This window comes from Passer montanus, unplaced genomic scaffold, assembly GCF_014805655.1.
Source record: "Passer montanus isolate IOZ18808 unplaced genomic scaffold, ASM1480565v1 scaffold35, whole genome shotgun sequence".
In the NCBI taxonomy this organism is placed as follows: domain Eukaryota; kingdom Metazoa; phylum Chordata; class Aves; order Passeriformes; family Passeridae; genus Passer; species Passer montanus.
In genome coordinates, this window is record NW_024368263.1 from 7,931,327 (window position 1) to 7,942,192 (window position 10,866).

Sequence of the window (10,866 nt, forward strand, 5' to 3'; positions counted from 1 at the left end):
ACACTTTATGAACAGAATCACTGCAACTCACTGCTAAAATCCTTCAATCATTCCTCCTCGTGTTTCCAAGTGATGTTAACTTCAAGCCACGGAGCTCAGCTGTGTCGTTTTTGGGTAATAGAGAAGCAAATTCTCCTTGCTGCAGGAAGCACAGGGTATAATTCTGTGGCTGATGTTGTGGTGGGGCCCAGCCTGGGTTTTCCCCTCTGTGAAATTATTGTGTATTTTAAACCCTCAAGCACCTGGAAGGAACAAATCCAGCAGGTACCTGGGGAGGGATGGAAGGGCAGGTTTTTAGGGCAGAAGCTTCTCACTGTTTTCCCAACAGGAATCTTTCTCACTGCTGAATGGGATTGGATTTCCTGGAGATGTTTTTGGTGCCAGCTGCCCAGCTGGGAGTGCTGCTTGTTGTGGTGGGAGATCTGCATCTCAAACCAAAGCCAGTTATTGCTGTGGCATGGGTGGGCAGCACTCCCACAGCACTCCTGGGAAGTTCTCCTGTTAGGAACAGCCCAAAAATGCCATCCCAGAATGGTCTGGGGATCACCCTCAGCCTGTCTGGCCCTTCTGGGCTGGCATGTTGTTTAGTGCCACAAAACAAATCCTGTCACCTCGGAACTCTGCAGTGTTTGGAGCTGATTTCCAATAAATGGCTTTTCCTGCCCTTGTCCCTCTGGAATCCAGCTCTTTGTTCATTCCTCAAGGATGCTGAGCTGTCCCCTCTGCTGTGGCACTTCCATGGATCAAACAAGGTTTGGGATGGGATGGGATGGGATGGGATGGGATGGGAGGGGATGGGATGGGATGGGAAGTGCAGAGGAGGAGGAAATGTTGGATTTATGGAGCTGCTTTAATCCAGAGCCCCATTCAGCAGGGGGAAATCCCTGACCAGCAAAGGCACCTGCTGGGCTTTCCTTTTGGATTCTGCCCTGTCTCACCTGGGAGAATTCCTGTGGTCATTCCTGTTAAACAGCTCCAGAGTGCCCAGCCAAGGCACAGATTTTCAACAGGGGAGAAAATTCCCAAAGGAATTCACACTCCAAGCCTGAATTCCACTCCTCTTGCCCCCTGCAGTCCCATTCCAGCTGGTGGCAAAAACCCTTCCTGCTTTCCTGATCCTTCTGGGAATTCCAAGGTACCATTCAAATATTTATTCCCAACCTTTCTTCCTGCCAGTCTGTGCCAATGTGTTGCCTTCTCAGTGTGGATAAAGAGAGAATCTGTGTGGCAATCCCATCAGTGGATGCTGGGACTGGCTGCCCTTCCCAGGATTTCAACCTCAAGCAGAGGCATTTATCTATTTTTTTTTTTTATGGAGTTAGCCAGACTCAAAGCGAGAGGATGAAAAGCTGGCATGCGAATTAATTTTGCAAAGCGGGATGGGAAGGATTCTATTCCCTTTAAAAATCAAAACTCAGCTGTAAAAGTTTTGATAACTGGTAAAGCTGAAGTGGAATCAATTTGCAAAATAACAAAAAAAATGCTAAAAAACAGCTTTTGCCTGCAGTCTGTGCCCTCCTCAGGAATACCAGTACCAAGGCAGATTTCCAAGCTGCCCACTATGAATTTAAGAGGATTTAAGTAATAATTTCAATATAAACCACTCAATAATTGTCCTCCCAGAGCTTTAGCTAATAAAGCAACTCAGGGCAGAATATGGAAAGTTCAAATCTTGGAATAAAATGCCCAGGTTGCATTTCATTTGCTTCCTTCTCTTTACCCCAAAATGATGTGTTCCAGCCAAAACACACCGCTTGTTCCTACTAATGAACTTCTGTGTATTTATCCAGATTTCTCCCTATTGAACATCTCCTTCTACCTGTTATTTTATGCTGCTGAAATTCAAGCAGAAGAAAGGGGTTAGAATTAATTATAGCCTTTGGCATGGGGGATTAGCCACAGATGTTGAATTATTATTATTATTGTACTGTATTTCAGGAATGACACAAGGAATGTGTGGAGACTGGTGGTATCCGTAAGGAGAAACAGGAATGTTTAAATCCTGAAAGAACTTTAATTCTCCTTTTACTGGCAATCAATGGACCTGTTCAGAAAATTAAAAATTAAGGTGACAGCTATGAAACATTGGAGTGGACGGCCAGGAGTTGAACTTGGATCATCCTTGTGGGTCTTTTCCATATTCTACGATTCCATGATTCCGTGATTCCGTGATTCTATGATTCCATGATTCCATTCAAAACTATCTTGCTATCTGTGTGCAAATGGTCTTTTCTAAAATCCAGACCCTTTGGTAGCACAACTTGGCATGAAAAGCAGGGAGGCTTCTCACAATTAAGGATAGGTCTGTAATTAAATTACTCTTCTGCTCTTTTTAATTATGGCTGGATCTGACCATTCAGCACCTGGGCAGAATCCACAGCACGATTATTTTACTGATGAATTAATGTTCAATTAGCTTTGCATTTAGCTCTGGGTGTGCTTTGCCATTGTTACAATGAGAAGGGATTAAAAGAAAAGGAAAAAAACCTCCCCTGCAGCCAAGGCCAAGGGGAATAACATCAGAAGCCTGATCATTTGTCACCTATGGTCACTTGAAACCATTATTTCTTTTACACACTGTAATTTCAGATAGACTTGTGTAAACAGTGTAAAGATTTATTTTCTCAAAATATCAGAACCACTTAGCGTGAGTCACAAGCCAGATTTCAGGCAGATAATTTTCTTCTAATAGATTTTTGGGTTAACAAGATAAAAATTAACATGAAAATGATTATGTGCTGACTGAAGGAAACCTGGTTTTATTTTGTTCCCTATTTGTTTTACAAGGGAAGTCTTCAAGTATCTTGCAGGGGCAAAAATATTTAAAGTGTTTGCACATGTTTCCCATTTCCATTTTATAAGATTCATTCACAGTCAGCCAAACGTATCTTTCTCCCTCTCTCTTTCTCCTTTTTTTTTTTTCTTTTGATGCACTCCTTAATTAGTCTTAAAGGCTCCAAAGGTGCTTTTTTCTGTCTGTCTCTTTCTTCCAGACGTCGAGAGCGGCGAGCAGCGCTCGCAGTGAAGTCATGGGGCTCTCCAAGCCGAGCTGGATGCTCCTCAAAGGCTTGGGGGGTGTCCTCTGATCCGTCTTTGTGCTCCACAGAAAGGAGCAAAGTGCAGATCTGAGGCCTGGCCGTCGTCAGGAGCTGAAGTGGCTGCTCTTGGATGATGTGGCTAAATGTGGATTTGGCTCTGGCTGCCAAATTCCAGCCCCTGGGAAGGATTTGCCACCAGGCTCCCTGTGCAGCCCCGTGCTCAGAGGGGCTCCACTTTGGGCACCTCACAGCCCTCCTGTCCCCAGAGAAGCTGTGGCACCATGGTAGGGACACCGTGGGCTCTCTGGGGCCAGGTTTTAAAATTATTTAGCCACAGGATTTTGCAGGAGTTGGGGATTGTTTTCCCTTTTAAAATCTGCTCCAAAACGCAGCAGACATGAGGGAAGGTCTGAGACCCCTCCAAACTGCCCTGAGTGCCTGTGTCCCCACGGCTGTGTGCCATCATCTCCTTGGGTCAGGCTTTAAAGTTGTTTAGGCACAGGATTTTGCAGGAGTTAAGGGTTTTGGTTGGTTTTTTTTTTTCCTTTTTAAAACCTGTTCCAAAACAGAGTGCACCTGAATGAAGGCTTGAGGCCCCCCAAAACTGCCCCGAGTCCTTGTGTCCCCATTGCTGTGCAATCAGCTCCTTGGGGCCTAGCTTTAAAATTATTTAGGCACAGGATTTTGCAGGAGTTAAGGTTTTGGGGTTTGTTTCCTTTTTAAAACCTGTTCCAAAAAAAAAAAAAATGCACCTAAGTGAAGGCCTGAGGCCCCTCCAAACTGCCCCAAGTCCTTGTGTCCCCATTGCTGGGCCTTCAGCTCCTTGGGCCAGTCTTTAACGTTATTTAGGCATGGATTTTGTAGGAGTTAGGGATTTTTTTTCCCTTTTAAGATCTGCTCCAAAATGCAGCAGATCTGAGGGAAGGCCTGAGGCCCCTCCAAACTGTCCCCAAGCCCTGTGTCTCCATTGCTGGGCCATCATCTCCTTGGGCCAGGCTTTAAAGTTATTCAGGCACAGGATTTTGCAGGAGTTAAGGATTGTTTTTTCCTTTTACATCTGCTCCAAAATGCAGCAGATCTGAGCCCCCTCTGCACTGCTTTGTGTCCCCACTGCTGTGCCATCAGCATTGCACCACATGGGATTTGTAACCACAATTAGAAATACAATTTTACAATTTAGCACAGCTCAAGGTCCCTGTGATGATGAATGTGCTGCAGCAGGGCCCTCAGGGCAGAACTGAACGTTTTTAAGGAGAATCTTATCACGGTGATTAAAGTTTCTTTTTATTTTGCATTTTGCAAAGTGACCCCTTTTTCCCATCATCAGAGTTTCAGCACCATAGGGAATTCCCTCCTCCCATTTTAGCAGCAGAGGCAAAAGAAGGATTTGAAGAAGTTAAGGATTAAGCTGTTCCACTTTCTCCCCTTTGCTCAGCCTCAGAAATCCCTCACACAGTGATGAGTCATTTTTTATTCTGTTTAAGCCCATGTTAAGTCAACATCATTTAAGGCTGGTGACTAAGTCTTGAGTGATGTTGATGTAAATGAAATAGGAATAACTGGGACTTCATCAGGACACAGCAAATAGAGATTCTCTCCACAGGAAAAAAATTAAAAAGGAGAAAAACACTGAGTTTGTCCCAACTAGAGAAAGAAAAAAGAGAGAGAAAAAACAGAAGAAAATAAATAAAAGGCAGCTGTTTGCAGGAGATCTCTGATGGATTAAAACCAGGACTGGAAAGCTGCCCTTCTGCTGGTGGAAATCAGCAGATCTCTCCTCAAAGTGGGCAGGATTTCAGCAATTTCTGTGCAGAGCAAGGACAGGAGCCCTTATCTGCTGCAAGGCTTATCTGGCTCAAATCTAAGCTCAGGATCTGCACAAAGGAATTCCACTGAAGTCTAGGTTTGGGTCAAGACGGGAAATTGGGCTTTGTGGTCCTCAGGGGTGGAATGGATTCAAGAGTAGACATGGTACCATTTGCAATAACGGATATGAAGGAGCTTGTGGGCATTCTTGGGGGTCCATGTGGCAAAACAGTCCAGTAAAGACCAGTAAAACCAGTTTTAAAGTCAGGACAGCCTGCCCAGCCCAGCAGCACCAGAGAACCCCATTTGTTGGCTGGCACCGCTTTTTTCTTGTCAGCTTTGGAGCCTGCCCCACCAACACCACAACAACCTCCAGAGGCAACACCTGAATCCTGCTTCTCCTCCTTTCTTCTCCTGGAACGTTCTCAGCAGCGCTGCAGAGGCTTTGCTAAACATGTCAGATTAAAGGTCTAAGCAGACGAATAAATGCAGTCCATCTGAGGGCATGTTTCCTCTCACACCTTCAGGGGCTGTCAGCATCTTGAATGGGATTCAGAAACATGTCCTTGAAGCTGGCTGGAATGCAGCTTAATATATCAGGGGCAGCATTAGAGAGAGGAGAAAAAAGGATGGGGGAAGCTTTCATGGCAATGTACCCCCCTCCCTCCCTCTCCAGTCCTGCATTGGCTGCACAGCAGGGATAAACAAGGACTGGGGAGGGGATGGGACCTGCAGCCATCTCCCTGCTCTGGAGCTCAGTTTGCCATCTACTCTCTGGATTCTGGCGTTTTCACACTCTCTTCAAAGATTGTTTTATTTTTTATTAAAACTCCAGTTCTTTCCAGCACTCCAGACTCCCAGGTTGCAGCACACTGCAGAGCTGGTTGTGTCAATATTCCTGATTAAAAGGAAGCTGAGGAGTTACAAAGAGATTTCTCAGCTCTTCACACTCCTATTTCTTTGTACAGCTCATCTCCCAGGAGTAATTCCTCTGTCCTGGGCCAAGTCCTGCCCTCAGTGCAGGGAACATCTCCAGAACAGCTGAGTTGGGCCTTGTTCTTACTCTATTTGCATTACATTTGCAAGAAATTAAGTTTAGGGCAAAGCTGATGAGAGTCAGACCCTTCCTGAGCACAGGGCTGCTCCTGGCATGGGACAGTCCCTGAGGGAGGTGAGCTGAACACAGCACAGCAGCACAGGCAGGGCTTTGGATGCTCTGCCAGGTTAAATATTCCATGGAATGAGCAGCACTGAACCATTGAACATCTTCCTGAACTGCACATTGTCATCCCTGGAAGTGTTCAAGGCCACCTTGGAGCAACCTGGGCTGGTGGAAGGTGTCTCTGCCCATGGCAGATGATGGGAGGAGCTTTGATGTCCCCTCCATCCCAAACTATTCTGGGATTCTGTGCAAAATCACTGATTCCATAATGGGAGAATCCTTCAAGCATTGGTTTAAACTTGCAAACCAATCGCTGTGTTTGTTTTCCCTCAAGTCTTTAATTTAAGGAATGTAATTAATCTCAAAACCTTTTAAATTTTAGAGTGAACACCCCATAGTGATGTTGTATCATCCATCTCTGGGATTCAGGTGAGAAATTCAGAGAAGCTGAATTAAATGGATTTTATGGGATATCTGCATTTATCGCCTCTGTAGGAAGACAAATTCTTGTGTTACAGGGAAAGAAAAATCATTCAGGCTCCTGTGCATTGTAGGGGACCTAAAATATCGCCTTAAAATGTAGATTTTGACTTTCTGCCCAGTGCTGCCTTGAAAGTTTTGCCATTACAACCTAATTGCTGAATAAATGTTCCCTCAGTGGAGGACAGGCAGTGGCTCCCTTTTGGTACCAATTCTGCGCCTGGAAATCTGTTCCCTTTCTTATTTTATATGGAATTCTTTCAGTTGCAAACTACTGATCTTCCACCTTGGGACAGGCTTTGGAACCAAGGGGGGGAAGGTAAAATGTGTTGGGTTTCCAAGAGTTATTCACCTCTTCTTCCCAAGCAGAAGATGGATTTCCCTTCTCCAGGGTTTCCCTGGATATTCCTGACATGTCACAAATCACCCCCTGGTTACTGACTTGGAAATGTTCTCCTTTGTGCCTGAACTGGGCAGACTGGGAAGCTGCTGGCTCAGATCCAGGAATTAATCCAGTCTTGGACTGTAAGAAACACTCAGGACCCAGGGATTATTATTGATTTAATAAGATGCATGGAATTAATTAAGTTTTAATGCAGTAGTTCTGTTCTGTGACCTCACAAGCTCCACATCTGGGCAGGGCTGGGAAGGGGGGTGGTGCTGCCAGAGTGGCCTAAAAAATGGCATTGGGCACTCAGGGCAGGACCACAGATTTGGGGCCTCCATTTTGGGGTAAATATCATTGTTTAAACTCCTGAAGCTTGCTTCTGAGGGGAACATTCCCATGTTTTGTCTCCCTCCCTCATTCCACACCCAGTGAAGAATCCTCTCCTGATTCTTCCTGGCCACACGTGAGGGAGGAGAGGATTCCCTGAGGATGTGAGCTACCAACAGCACCCAACACCACAGAAATCCTTCAAATAATGAATTAAACTCTACTTTTCCCTGCTGAGGGGTCCAGCAGAGCCAGAGGGAGTCACTGACATCGCAGACAGACCTTCCCCCACCACAATCAGGGAGATGAAAACCAAAGGCAAGGTTTTCTTTGGAAAACAAGAATTAAAGAGGTTTTACTTGGATTTCTTGCTTTACCTGGATCTTGCAGAGCTCAGGGGAGCTGTGATTTGTAAGCCCCAAGTCAAAATTAACAATAACACTCAAGTCTATTATATTTCACTGATGCTTATCTGTGTGAAATGCATGATACTCCCAACCTGCAAGATTTATTATTTGCTATATATTTGATCTCCTGGATAATTGTTTAATTAAAGTAATTAGTAGCTGCTTTCAAGGCCCAAAATCATTACTGAGCTGATTCCAGCATGCAGCTACTCCAACCACAAACCTTCTCTGTGCCAGACCAGGATGTGGGAGCTCCTCTAGAATTACATCCTCCCTGCAAGACATCTCCCAGGACTGCTTTTGGGATATTATATTTCTATTTTTTATATATAATTTTAATTTTATTTTTATATTTTCTATACTTTATATTTGTATATTTATATATTTATATATTTTTATTTATACATTTATATATTATAAATATATAATTTTTAATTTTGTTTTTATTTATATATTTATATACTTTATACTTGTATATATATATTTTTATTTATACATTTATATATTATAATTATGTTATGATTCTGTTTCTCTGATATTTCACTGTTTGTTACATCCAACAATTGTCACCACAATATATAATATATATTGTATATATATAATACATTATATATTATATTTCTATATGTTATATTTATATTATGTTTATATTTTTCTGATATATCCCTGTTTCTCACATCCAACAATTGTCACCTCAGTTTCACTGTTTGTGACATCCAACAATTTCCACCACAATTAACAATTGTCACCACAATTAACACCTGAAAAGGAGGTGGGAAATGGGTTTGAAAGTGGGAGATGTGAATATGTTAATAAATTCTGGTTCTGAGTGATATTTTGGGATTTTTTCTGAGGGGAATTCTTCCTAGCTGTAGGAAATTCATCTGAGTTATTCCTAAGATATCCATCCATGTATTTATATCCACGGAGTTAGGCCAGGACCAAGACATAATCCTTTGAAAGGACCTTCTGTGATGGAAATCCATGTCAAGGATCCCATGGGGATTAGAGGAAAACCTGTCAGGGAGAATGTAAATAAGCAGAGGGTCCATATCCACAGTCCTGAAGGGAGAGAAGGAAATTCAATTCCTTTATGGCCTCACTCCTGAACCCTCCCACAGCACAGGAAGCAGTAGGCCATGTAAAACCCAAAAATAGCTCGGCAACTTCGTGTTCCCCCTCAGACAGAGAGCAAAAAAAAAGAAATAAAAAATGCTCCCCGGGGAAAAACATGATCTTTTCCCCATGTTTGAGTTGTCAGTTTTGACAGGAATGCTACAAACTAATTAAATTTTTGTTAATTTATTTTGTCTGATGCAGCGAGTGCCTGTCACAGGAATGGCTGGGGAAGTCTGACTTCTCCAGGAAGCACCCGTGGGTTGGTGCAGGGAAAATGGACCTGCTTAAGTCAAATAAACACAAAAAGCATTTAAATTCATTTCTCCCTCAGTGCTTCAGCCCTGTTTGTCTGCTCCAAAGGCAATCCAAGCTTATTCCTTTAAATCCCCAGTCTGGTGGGATGGCTGCTCTCTTCTGGTTAGAGATGAAATGGGGAATGGGTAAAGGGCAAAGTAAAATTCCATCCTGCAGCTGCCCTGGAATTTGTGTTAAACCTGGAATTACTGGACACTCCTAGGCTGGATTATTCCCAACGCAGGAACTGTTTTGAGATCCAAGAATTTTCACACAGGGAACCAAATGGAACCAGGCTGTCCAGAGTGTCAAAATGTCCAAGGCCAGCTTGGAGCAACCTGGGATAGTGGAAGGTGTCCCTACCCATGGGACCCTGGATGGCTTTTAAGGTCCCTTGCCAGCCAAACAGTTCATGTTTCCATGGCTTTTTCAGGGAGATCCATGTGGTCAAATGTATTAAATTATGAAATGATGGATTTATGACCCCCTTGCCTGGGAAGGAGGGGAAATCCAGAGCTCAGCTCCTCAGCCACCCCGAGCAGCCTCTGCCTGCTCCAACACGATGCATGCTCATTTTGCATTCTCCTGGAACTCCGTAAGGGCACGGCCAGATCCAAAGAAAGCACGGTGCAGTCTGATTGTTCTCAGATAATCAGCTGAGGAAACAGGGAAAAGACAACCCCCGGGGGTGTTTATTCTGGGTTTTTGAACCTGTCTCTGTCAGGGCTTTGCACAGTTGAAAACCCCTTTAACAACTCACACCGGAGAGGCTGAGCACGGCTGGGGGAGGTGATCAGATAAGAGAAGGAGATAAGCAATTAGCAGAGCCCTTCCAAGTGCCAGCTGAAAGGAGAAAGTGGAGTGGCCATCCCACAGCCCAGCCGGCTGAAAAGGGAAAGTGGAGTGTCCATCCCACAGATGTTCCCAGCAGCAGGACCCACAGATGTTCCCAGCTCAGATCCGAGTGTTTGCACAAACACCCAGCTCTCATTCCAGCAGGGATTGCTCTGCTCTTATCTTGTTTAATGGGTAATTTCTGCATTAAGGGATCTGCAGGTTTCAATCAGAGCTCCCGTTCTTTTTGGCAGGGAAATCCCACCGTACGTGACTGAAGGCACTGCCAGTCCCAGGGTTTGCCAAATGGGAATGAGGAATGTACCCCGAGCACATCCTGCACCTCACAGCCCCTCACATCTGCACCTGGGGTCTTCCAGGTGGGAAAAGGCCTTCAGGATCACAAAGTCCAACCACCAGCTGGGATGGAGTTCCTGGAAGGCATCACTGCCCATGGCAGATCTTTGGAATTGGAATTTGGTCCCTTCCAACCCAATGCATCTGAGATCCCAATACCAACCCCAACCCAACCCATCTGAGATCCCAATACCAATCCCAAACTAACCCATCTGAGATCCCAATACCAACCCCAAACCAGCCCAGCCCATCTGAGATCCCAATACCAACCCCAGCCCAACCCATGTGAGATGCCAATACCAACCCCAAACCAGCCCAAACCATTTGAGATCCCAAAACCAAGCTGCATTTATCTGCATCTTAAAAATCTCAATATCTGTCAAAATCTAATCTATGTTTTCTCCCAGATGTCCCAGTTTTATTTTTTTCATTTATTCCTTTTACTGAAAGTGTTTACGAGAGAGACAAACCCAAAATTTCCTTTTGGTGGGGGTTTTGGGAGAAGAAAGGAAACTCTGTTCCCATTCTGAAGAGTTTAAAACACAAGTGGATGAATTAAAGTGCTCTGATTTCAGTGGAATTCTTGGATGGAGTTGTTTTCACCCCCTTGAAGTGTCCTTGGAACTCCCTTTGGAGAGAATGATGCTGCTATGG